The following is a 25,474-nucleotide window of genomic DNA, read 5'->3' as shown; positions in this document are numbered from 1 at the left end:
CTTCCCAGATTTTATAGGGTTGGAAGCAAGATCAGAAGTTTTTTTCAGAATTCCTCTCTAAGGACAAAGCATGAACCACCCCTCCTGGGGTCACGGCTGGAATTCTCCCTTCAAGGGATTCGACAACATTTACTCCTCCCAGGGTACTGACTGAAATGCCTCCTTCTGGAGTCGCAACAGGAATTTCCTCTCCCGAAATCTCAATAGGACTTTCCTCTTCAAGGGTCTCGACCGGAATTCTCTCTTCAGAGATCTTGGCTGGAATTATTCCTTCAGAAGAATCAACTTGAATCTCCCCTGCAGGGGCCATGGCAGGAATTACCTTTTTAAGGGTCACTCCTTGAATCCTCTTTTCAGAGGTCTGGACAGATAATTCCCCTTCGAAGGTCTCGGCTGGAATCACCACTTTTGAGGTCTCGGCTGGAATTTCCCCTGCTGAGGTCACAACAGGAGCTACTTCTTCAAGGGTCATGACTAGAATCCTCTTTTCAGAGGCCTCAACTGGAGTCACCCTTTTAGGGATCTTGGTTGGAATTCCCTCCTTCAGAGGAACCTTCCTTTCATGCATTTCAGGTAGATCTGATGCACTCTCAGGAACTGATGAATCCAATGCTCTTTTTAGGACTATGCAATCATAAGCCCCCCCAGGGGCTCCAGGCTTGGGTGCTCCTTCTGGAGTCCGAACATCGTACCCCATGCCTGAGGTCGGTAGAGTGGACTCTTTTCTTGGGTTCCATACATGAGATTCCTCTCCTAGGATCGGCACCTGGCACAACTTTTCTGGAGTCTGGACATCACATATCCCCTCTCGAGTCCTAACATTGGACTTCCCTTCTGGAGTCAAAATATTGGCTACCCCTCCTGGGCTCAAGCCATAAGCAGAAACATTGAGTACTTCTCCAAAGGTCTGGATATCGACTTCCCCTCCAGGGACCAAATCTTTGACCATGAAGTCAGATGCCTCATTTGAGGATAAAGAAAGCAGTTCATCTTCTGAGTCAGAAACATAGCTCTCCCCATCTGGGGTCTGAACATTGGACGGAACATCAGATACTTCCTCTAGGGCTGGCAATACAGAGACCTCACCTGGGGCTGGACACTCGGAGCCCCCACCTGGGGCTGGACACTCGGAGCCCCCACCTGGGGCTGGACACTCGGAGCTGCCACCTGGGGCTGGACACTCGGAGCCCCCACCTGGGGCTGAAGTGTAGGATGTACTTCCTAGCGCTGAAAAACCAGGGTTTACCCCAGAATAGAGGGATTTACAAAGCCTCAATTGGTTCCCAAGCCTTAACTTGGGGTGTCGGGTCAAGGGACCCCAGTTGTAGGCTGGACTCTCCTTTTGGGAACCTTTGGCACCTTCATTGGAAGTTAGGGAGTTAGAAATTACCATTAGAGAGGACTTATCGGCCTGGACCTTAATTAGTCGAGAGTTGTCACATTTCCTGACCTGCGGAGGGAGCAATCATTTATGAAGTAACTTGCGTTTCAGCAGTATATGCAAAGCAGGAGCTCCTTTCGTCGCTAGCGCTCAGCCACAGAAAGTTTGTGGTGCCAAAAACTCTGGAATCTCCTTTCCATCACCTCCGGAGGAGTAACCCCGCAACTAGGGGAACCAGAGTCGGTGGCCTCTTCTGCTTCATTACGTATGGAAACTAGAGATGAGCGCCTGAAATTTTTCGGGTTTTGTGTTTTGGTTTTGGGTTCGGTTCCGCGGCCGTGTTTTGGGTTCGAACGCGCTTTGGCAAAACCTCACCGAATTTTTTTTGTCGGATTCGGGTGTGTTTTGGATTCGGGTGTTTTTTTCAAAAAACACTAAAAAACAGCTTAAATCATAGAATTTGGGGGTCATTTTGATCCCAAAGTATTATTAACCTCAAAAACCATAATTTACACTCATTTTCAGTCTATTCTGAATACCTCACACCTCACAATATTATTTTTAGTCCTAAAATTTGCACCGAGGTCGCTGTGTGAGTAAGATAAGCGACCCTAGTGGCCGACACAAACACCGGGCCCATCTAGGAGTGGCACTGCAGTGTCACGCAGGATGTCCCTTCCAAAAAACCCTCCCCAAACAGCACATGACGCAAAGAAAAAAAGAGGCGCAATGAGGTAGCTGTGTGAGTAAGATTAGCGACCCTAGTGGCCGACACAAACACCGGGCCCATCTAGGAGTGGCACTGCAGTGTCACGCAGGATGGCCCTTCCAAAAAACCCTCCCCAAACAGCACATGACGCAAAGAAAAAAAGAGGCGCAATGAGGTAGCTGTGTGAGTAAGATTAGCGACCCTAGTGGCCGACACAAACACCGGGCCCATCTAGGAGTGGCACTGCAGTGTCACGCAGGATGTCCCTTCCAAAAAACCCTCCCCAAACAGCACATGACGCAAAGAAAAAAAGAGGCGCAATGAGGTAGCTGACTGTGTGAGTAAGATTAGCGACCCTAGTGGCCGACACAAACACCGGGCCCATCTAGGAGTGGCACTGCAGTGTCACGCAGGATGTCCCTTCCAAAAAACCCTCCCCAATCAGCACATGATGCAAAGAAAAAGAAAAGAAAAAAGAGGTGCAAGATGGAATTGTCCTTGGGCCCTCCCACCCACCCTTATGTTGTATAAACAAAACAGGACATGCACACTTTAACCAACCCATCATTTCAGTGACAGGGTCTGCCACACGACTGTGACTGATATGACGGGTTGGTTTGGACCCCCCCCCCAAAAAGAAGCAATTAATCTCTCCTTGCACAAACTGGCTCTACAGAGGCAAGATGTCCACCTCATCTTCACCCTCCGATATATCACCGTGTACATCCCCCTCCTCACAGATTATCAATTCGTCCCCACTGGAATCCACCATCTCAGCTCCCTGTGTACTTTGTGGAGGCAATTGCTGCTGGTCAATGTCTCCGCGGAGGAATTGATTATAATTCATTTTAATGAACATCATCTTCTCCACATTTTCTGGATGTAACCTCGTACGCCGATTGCTGACAAGGTGAGCGGCGGCACTAAACACTCTTTCGGAGTACACACTTGTGGGAGGGCAACTTAGGTAGAATAAAGCCAGTTTGTGCAAGGGCCTCCAAATTGCCTCTTTTTCCTGCCAGTATAAGTACGGACTGTGTGACGTGCCTACTTGGATGCGGTCACTCATATAATCCTCCACCATTCTATCAATGTTGAGAGAATCATATGCAGTGACAGTAGATGACATGTCCGTAATCGTTGTCAGGTCCTTCAGTCCGGACCAGATGTCAGCATCAGCAGTCGCTCCAGACTGCCCTGCATCACCGCCAGCGGGTGGGCTCGGAATTCTGAGCCTTTTCCTCGCACCCCCAGTTGCGGGAGAATGTGAAGGAGGAGATGTTGACAGGTCGCGTTCCGCTTGACTTGACAATTTTGTCACCAGCAGGTCTTTCAACCCCAGCAGACTTGTGTCTGCCGGAAAGAGAGATCCAAGGTAGGCTTTAAATCTAGGATCGAGCACGGTGGCCAAAATGTAGTGCTCTGATTTCAACAGATTGACCACCCGTGAATCCTTGTTAAGCGAATTAGGGGCTGCATCCACAAGTCCCACATGCCTAGCGGAATCGCTCCCTTTTAGCTCCTTCTTCAATGCCTCCAGCTTCTTCTGCAAAAGCCTGATGAGGGGAATGACCTGACTCAGGCTGGCAGTGTCTGAACTGACTTCACGTGTGGCAAGTTCAAAGGGCATCAGAACCTTGCACAACGTTGAAATCATTCTCCACTGCACTTGAGACAGGTGCATTCCACCTCCTATATCGTGCTCAATTGTATAGGCTTGAATGGCCTTTTGCTGCTCCTCCAACCTCTGAAGCATATAGAGGGTTGAATTCCACCTCGTTACCACTTCTTGCTTCAGATGATGGCAGGGCAGGTTCAGTAGTTTTTGGTGGTGCTCCAGTCTTCTGTACGTGGTGCCTGTACGCCGAAAGTGTCCCGCAATTCTTCTGGCCACCGACAGCATCTCTTGCACGCCCCTGTCGTTTTTTAAAAAATTCTGCACCACCAAATTCAAGGTATGTGCAAAACATGGGACGTGCTGGAATTTGCCCATATTTAATGCACACACAATATTGCTGGCGTTGTCCGATGCCACAAATCCACAGGAGAGTCCAATTGGGGTAAGCCATTCCGCGATGATCTTCCTCAGTTGCCGTAAGAGGTTTTCAGCTGTGTGCGTATTCTGGAAACCGGTGATACAAAGCGTAGCCTGCCTAGGAAAGAGTTGGCGTTTGCGAGATGCTGCTACTGGTGCCGCCGCTGCTGTTCTTGCGGCGGGAGTCCATACATCTACCCAGTGGGCTGTCACAGTCATATAGTCCTGACCCTGCCCTGCTCCACTTGTCCACATGTCCGTGGTTAAGTGGACATTGGGTACAGCTGCATTTTTTAGGACACTGGTGACTCTTTTTCTGAGGTCTGTGTACATTTTCGGTATCGCCTGCCTAGAGAAATGGAACCTAGATGGTATTTGGTACCGGGGACACAGTACCTCCAACAAGTCTCTAGTTGGCTCTGCAGTAATGATGGATACCGGAACCACGTTTCTCACCACCCAGGATGCCAAGGCCTCAGTTATCCGCTTTGCAGTAGGATGACTGCTGTGATATTTCATCTTCCTCGCAAAGGACTGTTGAACAGTCAATTGCTTACTGGAAGTAGTACAAGTGGGCTTACGACTTCCCCTCTGGGATGACCATCGACTCCCAGCGGCAACAACAGCAGCGCCAGCAGCAGTAGGCGTTACACGCAAGGATGCATCGGAGGAATCCCAGGCAGGAGAGGACTCGTCAGAATTGCCAGTGACATGGCCTGCAGGACTATTGGCATTCCTGGGGAAGGAGGAAATTGACACTGAGGGAGTTGGTGGGGTGGTTTGCGTGAGCTTGGTTACAAGAGGAAGGGATTTACTGGTCAGTGGACTGCTTCCGCTGTCACCCAAAGTTTTTGAACTTGTCACTGACTTATTATGAATGCGCTGCAGGTGACGTATAAGGGAGGATGTTCCGAGGTGGTTAACGTCCTTACCCCTACTTATTACAGCTTGACAAAGGGAACACACGGCTTGACACCTGTTGTCCGCATTTCTGGTGAAATACCTCCACACCGAAGAGCTGATTTTTTTGGTATTTTCACCTGGCATGTCAACGGCCATATTCCTCCCACGGACAACAGGTGTCTCCCCGGGTGCCTGACTTAAACAAACCACCTCACCATCAGAATCCTCCTGGTCAATTTCCTCCCCAGCGCCAGCAACACCCATATCCTCCTCATCCTGGTGTACTTCAACACTGACATCTTCAATCTGACTATCAGGAACTGGACTGCGGGTGCTCCTTCCAGCACTTGCAGGGGGCGTGCAAATGGTGGAAGGCGCATGCTCTTCACGTCCAGTGTTGGGAAGGTCAGGCATCGCAACCGACACAATTGGACTCTCCTTGTGGATTTGGGATTTCGAAGAATGCACAGTTCTTTGCTGTGCTGCTTTTGCCAGCTTGAGTCTTTTCATTTTTCTAGCGAGAGGCTGAGTGCTTCCATCCTCATGTGAAGCTGAACCACTAGCCATGAACATAGGCCAGGGCCTCAGCCGTTCCTTGCCACTCCGTGTGGTAAATGGCATATTGGCAAGTTTACGCTTCTCCTCCGACAATTTTATTTTAGGTTTTGGAGTCCTTTTTTTTCTGATATTTGGTGTTTTGGATTTGACATGCTCTGTACTATGACATTGGGCATCGGCCTTGGCAGACGACGTTGCTGGCATTTCATCGTCTCGGCCATGACTAGTGGCAGCAGCTTCAGCACGAGGTGGAAGTGGATCTTGATCTTTCCCTAATTTTGGAACCTCAACATTTTTGTTCTCCATATTTTAATAGGCACAACTAAAAGGCACCTCAGGTAAACAATGGAGATGGATACTAGTATACAATTATGGACTGCCTGCCGACTGCAGACACAGAGGTAGCCACAGCCGTGAACTACCGTACTGTACTGTGTCTGCAGCTAATATAGACTGGTTGATAAAGAGAAGATGTCTATGTAACTATGTATGTATAAAGAAGACTGAAAAAAATCCACGGTTAGGTGGTATACAATTATGGACGGACTGCCTGCCGAGTGCAGACACAGAGGTAGCCACAGCCGTGAACTACCGTACTGTACTGTGTCTGCAGCTAATATAGACTGGTTGATAAAGAGAAGATGTCTATGTAACTATGTATGTATAAAGAAGAATGAAAAAAAACCACGGTTAGGTGGTATACAATTATGGACGGACTGCCTGCCGAGTGCAGACACAGAGGTAGCCACAGCCGTGAACTACCGTACTGTACTGTGTCTGCAGCTAATATAGACTGGTTGATAAAGAGAAGATGTCTATGTAACTATGTATGTATAAAGAAGAATGAAAAAAATCCACGGTTAGGTGGTATTACAATTATGGACGGACTGCCTGCCGAGTGCAGAGACACAGAGGTAGCCACAGCCGTGAACTACCGTACTGTGTCTGCTGCGACTGGATGATAAATGATATAAAAAATATATATATATCACTACTGCAGCCGGACAGGTATATATTATATATTATATAATGACGGACCTGCTGGACACTGTCTGTCAGCAGAATGAGTTTTATTTTTATAGAATAAAAAAAAAAAAAACACACAAGTGAAGTCACACGACGAGTGTTTAACTTTTTCAGGCAATCACAATATAAGTATACTACTAACTATACTGGTGGTCAGTGTGGTCAGGTCACTGGTCAGTCACACTGGCAGTGGCACTCCTGCAGCAAAAGTGTGCACTGTTTAATTTTAATATAATATGTACTCCTGGCTCCTGCTATAACCTATAACTGGCACTGCAGTAGTGCTCCCCAGTCTCCCCCACAATTATAAGCTGTGTGAGCTGAGCAGTCAGACAGATATATAATATATATAGATGATGCAGCACACTGGCCTGAGCCTGAGCAGTGCACACAGATATGGTATGTGACTGACTGAGTCACTGTGTGTATCGCTTTTTTCAGGCAGAGAACGGATATATTAAATAAACTGCACTGTGTGTCTGGTGGTCACTCACTATATAATATATTATGTACTCCTGGCTCCTGCTATAACCTATAACTGGCACTGCAGTAGTGCTCCCCAGTCTCCCCCACAATTATAAGCTGTGTGAGCTGAGCAGTCAGACAGATATATATAATATTATATATAGATAATAGATGATGCAGCACACTGGCCTGAGCCTGAGCAGTGCACACAGATATGGTATGTGACTGACTGAGTCACTGTGTGTATCGCTTTTTTCAGGCAGAGAACGGATATATTAAATAAACTGCACTGTGTGTCTGGTGGTCACTCACTATATAATATATTATGTACTCCTGGCTCCTGCTATAACCTATAACTGGCACTGCAGTAGTGCTCCCCAGTCTCCCCCACAATTATAAGCTGTGTGAGCTGAGCAGTCAGACAGATATATATAATATTATATATAGATAATAGATGATGCAGCACACTGGCCTGAGCCTGAGCAGTGCACACAGATATGGTATGTGACTGACTGAGTCACTGTGTGTATCGCTTTTTTCAGGCAGAGAACGGATATATTAAATAAACTGCACTGTGTGTCTGGTGGTCACTCACTATATAATATATTATGTACTCCTGGCTCCTGCTATAACCTATAACTGGCACTGCAGTAGTGCTCCCCAGTCTCCCCCACAATTATAAGCTGTGTGAGCTGAGCAGTCAGACAGATATATATAATATTATATATAGATAATAGATGATGCAGCACACTGGCCTGAGCCTGAGCAGTGCACACAGATATGGTATGTGACTGAGTCACTGTGTGCTGTGTATCGCTTTTTTCAGGCAGAGAACGGATTATAAAGTAAACTGCACTGTCCTCACTAGTAAACTCTCTCCACTCAGTCTCTACACTTCTACAGTAACAGTACTCCTCCTAGTCAGCTCCAGTAAATCTCTCTCAGTCTCTTATAATCTAAATGGAGAGGACGCCAGCCACGTCCTCTCCCTATCAATCTCAATGCACGTGTGAAAATGGCGGCGACGCGCGGCTCCTTATATAGAATCCGAGTCTCGCGATAGAATCCGAGCCTCGCGAGAATCCGACAGCGTCATGATGACGTTCGGGCGTGCTCGGGTTAACCGAGCAAGGCGGGAAGATCCGAGTCGCTCGGGCCCGTGAAAAAAAAACATGAAGTTCTGGCGGGTTCGGATTCAGAGAAACCGAACCCGCTCATCTCTAATGGAAACGACTCTCACGGTGTCCGAAGAACTTCCAATTGTTTCTGAAAGTAAATTATTTAATTCAGAACATGGTTTAGACAATTGCTGTAAAAGAGACTGGAACATCCTCAGTTGTTCAGGACTCCCACTGCTGGCAAACTGAGGAGATAATGAACAGTCATCTTGAGAGGTGCCCTTTACTTTTTGTCCACAAGACTGACAAAGATTGGATTTGAAAGAAAATTTTTTGCATGCAGGAATCTGTTGCTGCAGAGCATCTACATGAATTGTGAGCCCTAGGAAGGCTTGTGACAAAAGATTAAGCATATCTTCACAGACTTTCACTTTGCTGTGCAAAATCTGACCAGATTCACTTCCTGGATTCTAGATTGAAGTGGAAGACTGGACCGGATTAGACATGACTGGACTTGAATTTTCCTGGAACGGAGTGGATTGCCTGGACTGAAGTGGATTTGCCTAGACCGGACTAAATTTGCCTGGACCAGCGCTGGACCCCTCTTGCTATTCTCCAGTAAATGGCCAGTGATAATGTTATATTGTTAGGAAGCACCTGTATTCTGGAAGCAGATACCAGGTGGTTGGCGTGACCCAGAGCAGAAGCGCGGAGTCTAACACACCGGGGGGTGTTCACCAGGGAACCCCGCAAGGGGATTTGGGCTTCGCTGCCCCTGATGTGCAGGTCGCGGCCCCCTGTTTGGGTCACCTGGTATCTGCACTAGAGATGAGCGCCTGAAATTTTTCGGGTTTTGTGTTTTGGTTTTGGGTTCGGTTCCGCGGCCGTGTTTTGGGTTCGAACGCGTTTTTGCAAAACCTCACCGAATTATTTTTGTCGGATTCGGGTGTGTTTTGGATTCGGGTGTTTTTTTCCAAAAACACTAAAAAACAGCTTAAATCATAGAATTTGGGGGTCATTTTGATCCCAAAGTATTATTAACCTCAAAAACCATAATTTACACTCATTTTCAGTCTATTCTGAATACCTCACACCTCACAATATTATTTTTAGTCCTAAAATTTGCACCGAGGTCGCTGTGTGAGTAAGATAAGCGACCCTAGTGGCCGACACAAACACCGGGCCCATCTAGGAGTGGCACTGCAGTGTCACGCAGGATGTCCCTTCCAAAAAACCCTCCCCAAACAGCACATGACGCAAAGAAAAAAAGAGGCGCAATGAGGTAGCTGTGTGAGTAAGATTAGCGACCCTAGTGGCCGACACAAACACCGGGCCCATCTAGGAGTGGCACTGCAGTGTCACGCAGGATGGCCCTTCCAAAAAACCCTCCCCAAACAGCACATGACGCAAAGAAAAAAAGAGGCGCAATGAGGTAGCTGTGTGAGTAAGATTAGCGACCCTAGTGGCCGACACAAACACCGGGCCCATCTAGGAGTGGCACTGCAGTGTCACGCAGGATGGCCCTTCCAAAAAACCCTCCCCAAACAGCACATGACGCAAAGAAAAAAAGAGGCGCAATGAGGTAGCTGACTGTGTGAGTAAGATTAGCGACCCTAGTGGCCGACACAAACACCGGGCCCATCTAGGAGTGGCACTGCAGTGTCACGCAGGATGTCCCTTCCAAAAAACCCTCCCCAAACAGCACATGACGCAAAGAAAAAAAGAGGCGCAATGAGGTAGCTGACTGTGTGAGTAAGATTAGCGACCCTAGTGGCCGACACAAACACCGGGCCCATCTAGGAGTGGCACTGCAGTGTCACGCAGGATGTCCCTTCCAAAAAACCCTCCCCAATCAGCACATGATGCAAAGAAAAAGAAAAGAAAAAAGAGGTGCAAGATGGAATTATCCTTGGGCCCTCCCACCCACCCTTATGTTGTATAAACAAAACAGGACATGCACACTTTAACCAACCCATCATTTCAGTGACAGGGTCTGCCACACGACTGTGACTGATATGACGGGTTGGTTTGGACCCCCCCCAAAAAAGAAGCAATTAATCTCTCCTTGCACAAACTGGCTCTACAGAGGCAAGATGTCCACCTCATCTTCACCCTCCGATATATCACCGTGTACATCCCCCTCCTCACAGATTATCAATTCGTCCCCACTGGAATCCACCATCTCAGCTCCCTGTGTACTTTGTGGAGGCAATTGCTGCTGGTCAATGTCTCCGCGGAGGAATTGATTATAATTCATTTTAATGAACATCATCTTCTCCACATTTTCTGGATGTAACCTCGTACGCCGATTGCTGACAAGGTGAGCGGCGGCACTAAACACTCTTTCGGAGTACACACTTGTGGGAGGGCAACTTAGGTAGAATAAAGCCAGTTTGTGCAAGGGCCTCCAAATTGCCTCTTTTTCCTGCCAGTATAAGTACGGACTGTGTGACGTGCCTACTTGGATGCGGTCACTCATATAATCCTCCACCATTCTATCAATGTTGAGAGAATCATATGCAGTGACAGTAGACGACATGTCCGTAATCGTTGGCAGGTCCTTCAGTCCGGACCAGATGTCAGCATCAGCAGTCGCTCCAGACTGCCCTGCATCACCGCCAGCGGGTGGGCTCGGAATTCTGAGCCTTTTCCTCGCACCCCCAGTTGCGGGAGAATGTGAAGGAGGAGATGTTGACAGGTCGCGTTCCGCTTGACTTGACAATTTTGTCACCAGCAGGTCTTTCAACCCCAGCAGACCTGTGTCTGCCGGAAAGAGAGATCCAAGGTAGGCTTTAAATCTAGGATCGAGCACGGTGGCCAAAATGTAGTGCTCTGATTTCAACAGATTGACCACCCGTGAATCCTTGTTAAGCGAATTAAGGGCTGCATCCACAAGTCCCACATGCCTAGCGGAATCGCTCCGTGTTAGCTCCTTCTTCAATGCCTCCAGCTTCTTCTGCAAAAGCCTGATGAGGGGAATGACCTGACTCAGGCTGGCAGTGTCTGAACTGACTTCACGTGTGGCAAGTTCAAAGGGCATCAGAACCTTGCACAACGTTGAAATCATTCTCCACTGCACTTGAGACAGGTGCATTCCATCTCCTATATCGTGCTCAATTGTATAGGCTTGAATGGCCTTTTGCTGCTCCTCCAACCTCTGAAGCATATAGAGGGTTGAATTCCACCTCGTTACCACTTCTTGCTTCAGATGATGGCAGGGCAGGTTCAGTAGTTTTTGGTGGTGCTCCAGTCTTCTGTACGTGGTGCCTGTACGCCGAAAGTGTCCCACAATTTTTCTGGCCACCGACAGCATCTCTTGCACGCCCCTGTCGTTTTTTAAAAAATTCTGCACCACCAAATTCAAGGTATGTGCAAAACATGGGACGTGCTGGAATTTGCCCATATTTAATGCACACACAATATTGCTGGCGTTGTCCGATGCCACAAATCCACAGGAGAGTCCAATTGGGGTAAGCCATTCCGCGATGATCTTCCTCAGTTGCCGTAAGAGGTTTTCAGCTGTGTGCGTATTCTGGAAAGCGGTGATACAAAGCGTAGCCTGCCTAGGAAAGAGTTGGCGTTTGCGAGATGCTGCTACTGGTGCCGCCGCTGCTGTTCTTGCGGCGGGAGTCCATACATCTACCCAGTGGGCTGTCACAGTCATATAGTCCTGACCCTGCCCTGCTCCACTTGTCCACATGTCCGTGGTTAAGTGGACATTGGGTACAACTGCATTTTTTAGGACACTGGTGAGTCTTTTTCTGACGTCCGTGTACATTCTCGGTATCGCCTGCCTAGAGAAGTGGAACCTAGATGGTATTTGGTAACGGGGGCACACTGCCTCAATAAATTGTCTAGTTCCCTGTGAACTAACGGCGGATACCGGACGCACGTCTAACACCAACATAGTTGTCAAGGACTCAGTTATCCGCTTTGCAGTAGGATGACTGCTGTGATATTTCATCTTCCTCGCAAAGGACTGTTGAACAGTCAATTGCTTACTGGAAGTAGTACAAGTGGGCTTACGACTTCCCCTCTGGGATGACCATCGACTCCCAGCGGCAACAACAGCAGCGCCAGCAGCAGTAGGCGTTACACGCAAGGATGCATCGGAGGAATCCCAGGCAGGAGAGGACTCGTCAGACTTGCCAGTGACATGGCCTGCAGGACTATTGGCATTCCTGGGGAAGGAGGAAATTGACACTGAGGAAGTTGGTGGGGTGGTTTGCGTGAGCTTGGTTACAAGAGGAAGGGATTTACTGGTCAGTGGACTGCTTCCGCTGTCACCCAAAGTTTTTGAACTTGTCACTGACTTATTATGAATGCGCTGCAGGTGACGTATAAGGGAGGATGTTCCGAGGTGGTTAACGTCCTTACCCCTACTTATTACAGCTTGACAAAGGGAACACACGGCTTGACACCTGTTGTCCGCATTTCTGGTGAAATACCTCCACACCGAAGAGCTGATTTTTTTGGTATTTTCACCTGGCATGTCAACGGCCATATTCCTCCCACGGACAACAGGTGTCTCCCCGGGTGCCTGACTTAAACAAACCACCTCACCATCAGAATCCTTCTGGTCAATTTCCTCCCCAGCGCCAGCAACACCCATATCCTCCTCATCCTGGTGTACTTCAACACTGACATCTTCAATCTGACTATCAGGAACTGGACTGCGGGTGCTCCTTCCAGCACTTGCAGGGGGCATGCAAATAGTGGAAGGCGCATGCTCTTCACGTCCAGTGTTGGGAAGGTCAGGCATCGCAACCGACACAATTGGACTCTCCTTGTGGATTTGGGATTTCAAAGAACGCACAGTTCTTTGCGGTGCTTTTGCCAGCTTGAGTCTTTTCAGTTTTCTAGCGAGAGGCTGAGTGCTTCCATCCTCATGTGAAGCTGAACCACTAGCCATGAACATAGGCCAGGGCCTCAGCCGTTCCTTGCCACTCCGTGTGGTAAATGGCATATTGGCAAGTTTACGCTTCTCCTCCGACAATTTTATTTTAGGTTTTGGAGTCCTTTTTTTTCTGATATTTGGTGTTTTGGATTTGACATGCTCTGTACTATGACATTGGGCATCGGCCTTGGCAGACGACGTTGCTGGCATTTCATCGTCTCGGCCATGACTAGTGGCAGCAGCTTCAGCACGAGGTGGAAGTGGATCTTGATCTTTCCCTAATTTTGGAACCTCAACTTTTTTGTTCTCCATATTTTATAGGCAGAACTAAAAGGCACCTCAGGTAAACAATGGAGATGGATGGATTGGATACTAGTATACAATTATGGACGGACTGCCACGGTTAGGTGGTATAAAAAAACCACGGTTAGGTGGTATATATTGTAATACAATTATGGATGGACGGACTGCCTGCCGAGTGCCGACACAGAGGTAGCCACAGCCGTGAACTACCGCACTGTACACTGGTTGATAAAGAGATAGTAGTATACTCGTAACAACTAGTATGACTGACTATGACGGTATAAAGAATGAAAAAAAAACCACGGTTAGGTGGTATATATTGTAATACAATTATGGATGGACGGACTGCCTGCCGAGTTCCGACACAGAGGTAGCCACAGCCGTGAACTACCGCACTGTACACTGGTTGATAAAGAGATAGTAGTATACTCGTAACAACTAGTATGACTGACTATGACGGTATAAAGAATGAAAAAAAAACCACGGTTAGGTGGTATATATTGTAATACAATTATGGATGGACGGACTGCCTGCCGACTGCCGACACAGAGGTAGCCACAGCCGTGAACTACCGCACTGTACACTGGTTGATAAAGAGATAGTAGTATACTCGTAACAACTAGTATGACACTATGACGGTATAAAGAATGAAAAAAAAACCACGGTTAGGTGGTATATATTATAATACAATTATGGATGGACGGACTGCCTGCCGACTGCCGACACAGAGGTAGCCACAGCCGTGAACTACCGCACTGTACACTGGTTGATAAAGAGATAGTAGTATACTCGTAACAACTAGTATGACACTATGACGGTATAAAGAATGAAAAAAAAACCACGGTTAGGTGGTATATATTATAATAATACAATTATGGATGGACGGACTGCCTGCCGACTGCCGACACAGAGGTAGCCACAGCCGTGAACTACCGCACTGTACACTGGTTGATAAAGAGATAGTAGTATACTCGTAACAACTAGTATGACTATGACGACGGTATAAAGAAAGAAAAAAAAATACCACGGTTAGGTGGTATATAATTATACAATTATGGATGGACGGACTGCCTGCCGAGTGCCGACTGCCGACACAGAGGTAGCCACAGCCGTGAACTACCGCACTGTACTGTGTCTGCTGCTAATATAGACTGGTTGATAAAGAGATAGTATACAACAATATACTACTATACTGGTGGTCAGGCACTGGTCACCACTAGTCACACTGGCAGTGGCACTCCTGCAGCAAAAGTGTGCACTGTTTAATTTTAAATTAATATAATATTATGTACTCCTGGCTCCTGCTATAACAACCTGCAGTGCTCCCCAGTCTCCCCCACAATTATTATAAGCTTTTATACATTGATGTGCAGCACACTGGGCTGAGCTGAGTGCACACAGACTGAGTCACACTGTGTGACTGCTGTGTATCGTTTTTTTCAGGCAGAGAACGGATATAGCAGAGAACGGATATATTAAATAAAAGTTAACTTAACAACAACTGCACTGGTCACTGTGGTAAACTCTGTCTGCACAATCTCTCTCTCTCTCTCTCTCTTCTAATCTATTCTAATGGAGAGGACGCCAGCCACGTCCTCTCCCTATCAATCTCAATGCACGTGTGAAAATGGCGGCGACGCGCGGCTCCTTATATAGAATCCGAGTCTCGCGAGAATCCGACAGCGTCATGATGACGTTCGGGCGCGCTCGGGTTAACCGAGCAATGCGGGAAGATCCGAGTCGCTCGGACCCGTGAAAAAAAAAGTGAAGTTCGTGCGGGTTCGGATTCAAAGAAACCGAACCCGCTCATCTCTAATCTGCACAGGAGTCCACAAGGTATAAACAGAATAATTTACCTGGAGAAATGCAGCTGGTAAGGCAGGGGTTAATTGCAGAGTAACTGACAAAGCAGGGCTAATGGCAGAGGTTTGATGAGAGCTGAACTGGGACACAGAGGGAAACAAACTTGCAGGCTGAAAGTTCTGGATAGCAGAGCTGGAGTTTGGCAGGATTCACAGGGGTTTGTTTGGAGTCTGGATACAGAATTGCAGGTACTGAATGGAGATGAACATGCAGAAAGGTCTGAGTGATTAGACTGCTGTTTGCAAAACTGGACAGATGCAGGATTACTGAGGCAAGGTGCAAGACTGGCTGGAGTGGTGCACAGATATCTTGAAGCAGGGATTCCAAGGCAGTAGGACACACTGGATATATAATTGTAGTAGATACAGGTCCAAGATGAACTGGATGCAGGACTGGCAGGAATACTGGGACCAGTTACTAGGACACAGGAGACTGGGTACTTGCACAGCGTGCAATGGCCACGTGCTGAGCACACAGGAACAGGCTCTAATACTGAACTCTGGGGGTAATTCCAAGTTGATCGCAGCAGGAATTTTGTTAGCAGTTGGGCAAAGCCATGTGCACTGCAGGGGAGGCAGATTTAACATGTGCAGAGAGAGTTAGATTTGGGTGTGGTGTGTTCAGTCTGCAATCTAATTTGCAGTGTAAAAATAAAGCAGCCAGTATTTACCCTGCACAGAAACAAAATAACCCACCCAAATCTAACTCTTTCTGCACATGTTATATCTGCCTCCCCTGCAGTGCACATGGTTTTGCCCAACTGCTTACAAAATTCCTGCTGCGATCAACTTGGAATTGCCCCCTCTATCACTGGCACAGTAGTATGTGGATACTCCCTAGTTAAAGGGAGACAGACCAATCAGGGGGGGTTTAGGTATGCATGCTGAAGTTTTCTGTTATTTTGTCCTATTTGTTGTTTGCTTCTCAATAAAAAAAAAAAACATCTTCAAAGTTGTAGGTATGTTCTGTGAGTGAAATGATGCAAACTATCAAACAATCCATTGTAAATCCAGGTTGTGAGGCAACAAAACATGAAAAATGCAAAGGGGGTGAATACTTTAGCAAGGCGCTGCATATATATATATATATATATATATATATATATATATATATTTAGTGTGTGTATACAAAGTGCCAGTCAAAAGTTTGGACACATTTTCTCATTCAATTGAATGAGAAAGTGTGTAAGTGTGTCCAAACTATTGACTGGTACTGTACATATGTATGTGTGTATATCAGCGGAGGAACTCCCGGAGGCAACGGAGTCTGTTGCCGCCGGGCTCCAGTCCTGAAGAGGGCACCTGGCTCCAACACTGTCCCCCGACCATGCCCTTTCTGCCATCGCTTCCATAAAAGAGCTACCCACCGAGCGGAGGTGGAGCGGCGCCGATCAGCATCAGCACGGCGCTCCGCCTCTGTGACTGTCTGCTGTGCTGTGTAGTCGCGGAGGACCACACACACAGAATAATTTACCCCGAAACTCCGCAAGCCTACCCGTCCGTCACCAGGAGTCCCCAGCAGCCACAGGCAGATTGGCTGGCCCGGCCGTAGACTGCAGATGGCTCCAGGACACATCACCGGGGCTGCCTCCAGCAGCTCAATATACACTTGCGGGTGGTTGGCCACTCCTCTGGGACCAGCGACCGCCTTATCTGTTCTAATCCCGGATGTCAGACAGAGGGTTCTGAGTTGCAGGTGCTGCGCATCACTTTACAGGAACCCCAGCATGGGACACAGGAGGCCGTGGGCAACAGGGCTGGCGCTGCTGCTTCTTCTGCAGGTCAGTCACTGTCTGCTTGCCTTGTGTACATCTGCAGGTTACAGCTCCAGCCTCATGTCCTGCGAAATGCTTCACCCCATACCTCTCACCTGCTGGCCCTGACTGCTCCCTATGCCCCATGACTGCTCCCTATGCCCCATGACTGCTCCCTATGCCCATTACTGCTCTCTATGCCTCATTACTGCTCACTACGCCCCCTAACAGCTCCTTATTCCCATGACTGCTCCCTATGCCCCATGACTGCTCCCTATGCCCCATGACTGCTCCCTATGCCCCATGACTGCTCCCTATGCCCCCTGACAGGTCCTTATTCCCCTGACTGCTCTCTATGCCCCCTGACTGCTCCCTATGCCCTCTGACTGCTTTCCATGCCCTCTGACTGCTTTCTATGCCCCTGGATGCTCTTTATGCCCCCTGACTTCCCCTATGCCCCCTGACTGCTCCCAATGCCTCATGACTGTTCCCTATTCCCTTTATGCCCCTGACTGCTCCCTATGCTTCTTGACTGTCCTTTATGCCCCTAGACTGGCCCTATGCCCCCCTGACTACTGCCTCTGCCCCTGATTGCTCCCTATGACCCTGGCATACCCCTGACTGCTCCTTATGCCCCCTGAATGCTACCTATGCCCCCTGACTGCTCCCTATGTTCTTGAAACACTGGCTTCTGAGTGCACCTTATGCCCTCTGACTGATCCCTATGTCTGTGACCGATCCCTATGCCCCTGACACACCTTTGACTGCTCCCTATATCTCTGAGGCACTGGCCTCTGACTGCACCAGATGTCCCCTTTTTCCTGCACCTCAGACCTAGCAGGAAAACTGCCTGACAGCCTCTCCCTCACTGCCTGTCATCCTCTCTGTAGCGTCATCCACTGCCTCTCCCAGTATCCCACTCCCTGTCACCCAATGCCACTCTGTCGCAGACTATCTATTCATGTCACCTCTCTCTTGCTTGTCAGCCTCTTCCGGTCATTCAGTGCCTCTCCCCATCATCCTCTACATCATCCAGAGCCTCCCCCTGGTGTTATACACTGCATCCCCCTATCATACATTCCCTGGTATCCACCATTGCCTCTCCCTGGCATCACCGACTGCTTCTCCATCTACCACTATCTCTCCCTGTCAGTTCTCCCTGTCATCTACTGCCTCACCCCGTCATCCTCTACATCACCCACTGTCTCTCCCTTGGGTCACCCACTGTATCGTGGTGAGAGCATGATGAAAACGAGGGCACTGGGGGAAGGGGGACATGGCTCATGTGAGGGGGGGGGGGGGGGGAGAAGGACATGGCTCACATGGGGGAAGGGGTGGACATTGCTAAAACACACTGGGGAAAGGAGGATATAGCTCACACAAGGGGAAGGGTGGAAATAGCTTGCAAAAGGGGTGAGGAGGACATGGCTCACACAGGAGAAGGGGCAGCATATCTCACACATGTGAAGGGGGATGTGGCTCATTAAAGAGGGAAGGGGTGATATCACTCACACAGGGCAAGGGGGGAACATGGCTCACACAGGGGGAAGGGGGACATGGCTCACACACGGACCAGGGAAAGGTGTTATATGGCTCTCACAGGGGGAAGGAATGGGACATGGCTCACACAGGGGCCAAGGGAGGGAGGACAACACATGGGCCCCTAGTTATAATAAAAGGGAGAGACCCGCCAAGCAGTCATGTGAGGGACGCCACAGCCTCAGACATACAGTAATTGAGTTTGTATGTCTTAATTGTCCTATCAGTGCCGATGTGTGTGTTATTTTTCCTATCGGCGCCATTGTGTTTATTATTTTCTTAATAATGTGTTTTATTATTTTTGCTGTAGTGACCTATTTTTCCCCCCATTATTTTCACTGTGGTGACCTGTTTATTTTTGTTCGCTGTGGTGGCCTATGTGCTGTATTATTTTCCTGAGGTGGCCTATGTTCTGTATTATTTTTCTATCAATGCCAATGTGTTTTATTATTTTCCTACAGGGGCTTATGTGCTTTTTGTGGTGGCCTATGTGCTTATTTTATATCTGTGCCAATGTGTATGTTTTTTTTTCCTATCTGTGCCAATGTGTGTGTCTGTGTTTTTTTTTTTTAACTACAGTGGGGTCTGCAATGTAGTGTAGGGTACAATGGGTTGGTAATGTAGTGTAGGGTACAGAGGGGTCAATCATTTAGTGTAGGGTGTAAATGGGTCAATAGTTTAGGGTATAGAGGTGTCAGTGATTTAATGTAAGGTATAGAGTTGTCGGTGATGTGATGCGGGTATAAAAGAGTCAGTTAAAATACTATTTTTTTGAGGGGGGGCACAGCATTTTATCTTGCCTCCGGGCAACTGGGATGAAGTTACGCCACTGGTGTGTGTATGTATATATGTATATACTGTATATATATATATATATGTATGTTGTAACACTGTAAGGGTGCAAGGTGCCGTTTCCTGGGGTATATGGCAGCACGCAGCAGCTGAGGAACAACACAAGTCCAGTTTCTGGTACAACTGGCCCCAGACAGTTTTATTGTACAGAAAATAAAACAAACACCAAAAGAAAATACCTTGCCTGTCCGGCACTAACTAAACACAAGATGTTCCTAACTATCACTAAAACAAAAAACACAGAGTTCTCCAGCAAACACTGTATAGCTCACTTGTATCAGGTAGCGTGTTTCTCTCACAGAGATCCTGCAGTCTTCCCAGGCAGTTTGCACACCCTAATCAGGCCAGCAGCTCTATAACACTCTTACACAGCTGAAAGCCTGATTAGCCTTCTGAGAGGCCAAAGACCCGAACTGGGCCCAATGTCTGGAACTTGCCCCATCTCTCTTTCAGGGCCCTTACCCACCTTTTCCAACAAACTGAAAAGGTTCTAACAAAACAAAACATATTCCTAGAAGTTTTCATTTTTCTAATACATGTAAGACAAGAACCTGGGACAAACATACCTGCCCTCAAACACTATCCCAGTGTTCTTGTCACAATATATATATATATATATATATATATAGTGCATCCAGATAGTATTCACAGCGCTTCACTTTTTCCACATTTTGATATGTTACAGCCTTATTCCAAGATGAAATAAATTATTTTTCCCCTCAAAATTCTACACATAATACCCCATAATGACAACGTGAAGAAAGTGTTTTCAAATTTATTAAAAATAAAAAACTAATAAATCAAATATACATAAGTATTCACAGCCTTTGCTCAATACTTTGTTGGTGCACCTGTGGCAGCAATTACAGCCACATATCTTTTTGAATATGATGCACCAAGCTTGGCACACCTATCTTTGGGCAGTTTTGCCCATTCCTCTTTGTAGCACCTCTCAAGCTCCATCAGGTTGGAATGGAAGCGTCGGTGCACAGCCATTTTCAGATCTCTCCAGAGATGTGCAATCAGATTCAAGTCTGGGCTCTGGCTGGGCCACTCAAGGACATTCACAGAGTTGTCCTGAAACCACTCCTTTGATATCTGGCTGTGTGATTAGGGTCGTTGTCCTGCTGAAAGATGAACTATTGCCCCAGTCTGAGGTCAAGAGCGCTCTGGAGCAGGTTTTTATCAAGGATGTCTCTTTACATTGCTGCATTCATCTTTCCCTCTATCCTGACTAGTCTCCCATTTCCTGCCACTGAAAAACATCCCCACAGCATGATGCTGCCACCATCATGCCTCACTGTAGGGATGGTACTGGCCTGGTGATGAGCGGTACCTAGTCTCCCCCAAACATGACGACTGGCATTCACGCCAAGAAGTTCAATATTTGTCTTAACAGACCAGAGTATTTTGTTCCTCATGGTCTGAGAGTCCTACAGGTGCATTTTGGCAAACTCCAGGTGGGCTGCCATGTGATTTTTACTAAGGAATGGCTTCTGTCTGGCCACTCTACAATACAGGTCTGAATGGTGGATTGCTGCAGAGATGGTTGTCCTTCTGGAAGGTTCTCCTCTCTCCACAGTGGAATGCTGAGCTCTGGCAGAGTGACCATTGGGTTCTTGGTCACCTCCCTGACTAGGGCCCTTCTCCCCCGATCGCTCAGCTTAGACGGCCGGCCAGCTCTAGGAAGAGTCCTGGTGGTTCAGAACTTCCATTTATGGATGATAGAGACCACTGTGCTCATTGGGAGCTTCAAAGCAGCAGATATTTTTCTGTACCCTTCCCCAGATTTGTGCCTCAAGATCATCCTATCTCGGAGGTCTACAGACAATTTCTTTGACTTCATGCTTGGTTTGTGCTCAGACATGCACTGTCAAGTGTGGGACCTTATATAGACAGGTGTGTGCCTTTCCAAATAATGTCCAATCAACTAAATTTACCACAGGTGGACTCCAATTAAGCTGTAGGAACATCTCAAGGATGATCAGTGGAAACAGGATGCACCTGAGCTCAGCATCAGACTGGGTCATGAAGGACCCACCGGGGAAATGCAGTGGTAGGGGCCCATGCTTAGAGGCTTGGCTTGAGATATATATATATATATATATATATATATATATATATATATATATTAGTGATGAGCGTCCGAACCCGCCCGAACTTCACCTTTTTTTGCACGGGTCCGAGCAACTCTGATCCTCCCGCCTTGCTCTGTTAACCCGAGCGCGCTCGAACGTCTATATAAGGAGCCGCTCGTCGCCGCCATTTTTCACTCGTGCATTGGAGATGATCGTGAGAGGACGTGGCTGGCGTCCTCTCAGTTTCTATGTTCAGTGGGCTGCAAATATCTGTGCTCAGTGTGCTGCAAACATCTGTGCTCAGTGTGCTGCAAGTGCAAATATTTACGTTCTCTGCCTGAAAAACGCTCCATATCTGTGCTCAGTGTGCTGCAAATATCTGTGCTCAGTGTGCTAATTGCTTTATTGTGGGGACTGGGGACCAGCAGTATTATATAGTAGGAGGACAGTGCAGAGTTTTGCTGACCAGTGACCACCAGTATTATACATTCTCTGCCTGAAAAACGCTCCATATCTGTGCTGCATTGTAGTATATAGTAGGAGGACAGTGCAGAATTTTGCTGACCACCAGTATAACTATATATATATATATATATATATATATATAGCAGTACGGTACAGTGGTCCACTGCTCTACCTCTGTGTCGTTAAGTATACTATCCATCCATACCTGTGGTGCATTTCAGTTTTGCACAGTTTGCTGACCACCAGTATATAATATATAGCAGTACGGTACAGTAGGCCACTGCTCTACCTACCTCTGTGTCGTCAAGTATACTATCCATCCATACCTGTGGTGCATTTCAGTTTTGCACAGTTTGCTGACCACCAGTATATAATATATAGCAGTACGGTACAGAAGGCCACTGCTCTACCTACCTCTGTGTCGTCAAGTAAACTATCCATCCATACCTGTGGTGCATTTCAGTTTTGCACAGTTTACTGACCACCAGTATATAATATATAGCAGTACGGTACAGAAGGCCACTGCTCTACCTACCTCTGTGTCGTCAAGTATACTATCCATCCATACCTGTGGTGCATTTCAGTTTTGCACAGTTTGCTGACCACCAGTATATAATATATAGCAGTACGGTACAGAAGGCCACTGCTCTACCTACCTCTGTGTCGTCAAGTATACTATCCATCCATACCTGTGGTGCATTTCAGTTTTGCACAGTTTGCTGACCACCAGTATATAATATATAGCAGTACGGTACAGTAGGCCACTGCTCTACCCACCTCTGTGTTGTAAAAGTATACTATCCATCCATACCTGTGGTGCATTTCAGTTTTGCACAGTTTGCTGACCACCAGTATATAATATATAGCAGTACGGTACAGTAGTCCACTGCGCTACCTACCTCCATGTCGTCAAGTATACTATCCATCCATACCTGTGGTGCATTTCAGTTTTGCACAGTTTGCTGACCACCAGTATATAATATATAGCAGTAAGGTACAGAAGGTCACTGCTCTACCTACCTCTGTGTCGTCAAGTATACTATCCATCCATACCTATGGTGCATTTCAGTTTTGCACAGTTTGCTGACCACCAGTATATAATATATAGCAGTACGGTACAGTAGGCCACTGCTCTACCTACCTCTGTGTCGTCAAGTATACTATCCATCCATACCTGTGGTGCATTTCAGTTTTGCACAGTTTGCTGACCACCAGTATATAATATATAGCAGTACGGTACAGTAGGCCACTGCTCTACCTACCTCTGTGTCGTCAAGTATACTATCCATCCATACCTGTGGTGCATTTCAGTTTTGCACAGTTTGCTGACCACCAGTATATAATGTATAGCCGTACGGTACAGTAGTCCACTGCGCTACCTACCTCTGTGTCGTCAAGTATACTATCCATCCATACCTGTGGTGCATTTCAGTTTTGCACAGTTTGCTGACCACCAGTATATAATATATAGCAGTACGGTACAGTAGGCCACTGCTCTACCTACCTCTGTGTCGTCAAGTATACTATCCATCCATACCTGTGGTGCATTTCAGTTTTGCACAGTTTGCTGACCACCAGTATATAATATATAGCAGTACGGTACAGTAGGCCACTGCTCTACCTACCTCTGTGTCGTCAAGTATACTATCCCATCCATACCTGTGGTGCATTTCAGTTTTGCACAGTTTGCTGACCACCAGTATATAATATATAGCAGTACGGTTCAGTAGGCCACTGCTCTACCTACCTCTGTGTCGTCAAGTATACTACAAAAGTTCAGTAAAATGACCCAAAAATCAAAATTAAAAGCGTCTGATGAGAAGCATAAACTTGCCAATATGCCATTTACGACACGGAGTGGCAAGGAACGGCTGAGGCCCTGGCCTATGTTCATGAGGATGGAAGCACTCATCCTCTCGCTAGAAAACTGCAGTGCCACTCCTAGATGGGCCAGGTGTTTGTGTCGGCCACTTGGGTCGCTTAGCTTAGTCACACAGCTACCTCATTGCGCCTCTTTTTTTCTTTGCATCATTTGTCTGTTTGGGGACAATTTTTTTAATCTGCCATCCTGTCTGACACTGCAGTGCCACTCCTAGATGGGCCAGGTGTTTGTGTCGGCCACTTGGGTCGCTTAGCTTAGTCATCCAGCGACCTCGGTGCAAATTTTAGGACTAAAAATAATATTGTGATGTGTGAGGTGTTCAGAATAGACTGGAAATGAGTTTAAATTATGGTTATTGAGGTTAATAATACTATGGGATCAAAATGACCCCCAAATTCTATGATTTAAGCTGTTTTTGAGGGGTTTTGTAAAAAAACACCCGAATCCAAAACACACCCGAATCCGAGAAAAAAAATTTCAGGGAGGTTTTGCCAAAACGCGTCCGAATCCAAAACACTGCCGCGGAACCGAATCCAAAACCGAAACACAAAACCCGAAAAATTTTCGGTGCACATCACTTATATATATATATATATATATATAGTAAATACTTCTGGGGCATGCATGACAATTTATCAGAATAATAAATATAATGCACTGGAGAAAATACACCACAGTCCTGTTCAGTATAACATAACATATGCATAATGCATAATTCAAGTACGCAATCTGGAACCTGAACCTGAACCTAGATGAGGGGTGGGGCCCACTAGGGGGTTCCCCTGTTGGCCCTAGGGGGTTCCCCTGTTGGCCAGACTGACCCTGCCTGAGCTCAATTTTGAGCTTTATGGCAAAGGCTGTGAATACTTACTGTACGTACATGTGATTTCTTAGACTTATTTTTAATAAATTGCAAAATTCTCAAAAAAACTTTTTTCACATTGTCCTTATGAAGTATTGTGTGTAGAATTTGGAGGAAAAAAATTATTTTATTCCATTTTGGAATAAGACTGTAACATAACAAAATGTGGAAAAAGTGAAGCGCTGTGAATATATATATATATATATATAACTATGGAACTGGCACAGTGAGCTTAATATAATTTTAGTGAGCACACTGATGAGCAGCTACAGAAATTCCACCTATATACCCAACAAGGCCATCTCATGGAAATAAAAAAAAAATCCATTCTATTAATTAGCAAAAAGCTTACAAGTAACAAAGGGTATCAGTTGTTGTTGTTGTTGTTGTTGTTGTTATTATTACTAATACTATTATTATTATTACTAGGTGATTCATCGCTCCTTACGGGCGCTCTTCACACCGTCGTAAGGGGCTATGCCCCCTAAACCCCTGCACACCAGTTGTGCGTGAAATCTTTGTATTTTATGCTACAAGCTACACCCCCTGAACCCCTGCACGCCCTTGAGCTGTGCTATATTTGTATTATATGGAGTATTGCCTGCAAACATAATTGTGTTAGTGGTTAAATATTGCTCGGCAAAAAAGGGCATGCGATGGTCAAGGGGGCGTAGCTCCTTGCAACGGCGTGAATAATGGCCGCAGGCCACGATGAATCACATAGTGTAGTACAGTCCCTGGTTTGTGATGCAGAATGGCAGTCCCTGCTACAGGCCCGGCCAGCA

Source organism: Pseudophryne corroboree, chromosome 3, assembly GCF_028390025.1.
Source record: "Pseudophryne corroboree isolate aPseCor3 chromosome 3, aPseCor3.hap2, whole genome shotgun sequence".
NCBI lineage: Eukaryota > Metazoa > Chordata > Amphibia > Anura > Myobatrachidae > Pseudophryne > Pseudophryne corroboree.
The sequence above is the reverse complement of the archived record's forward strand: the minus strand, read 5'-3'. Positions refer to the sequence as shown.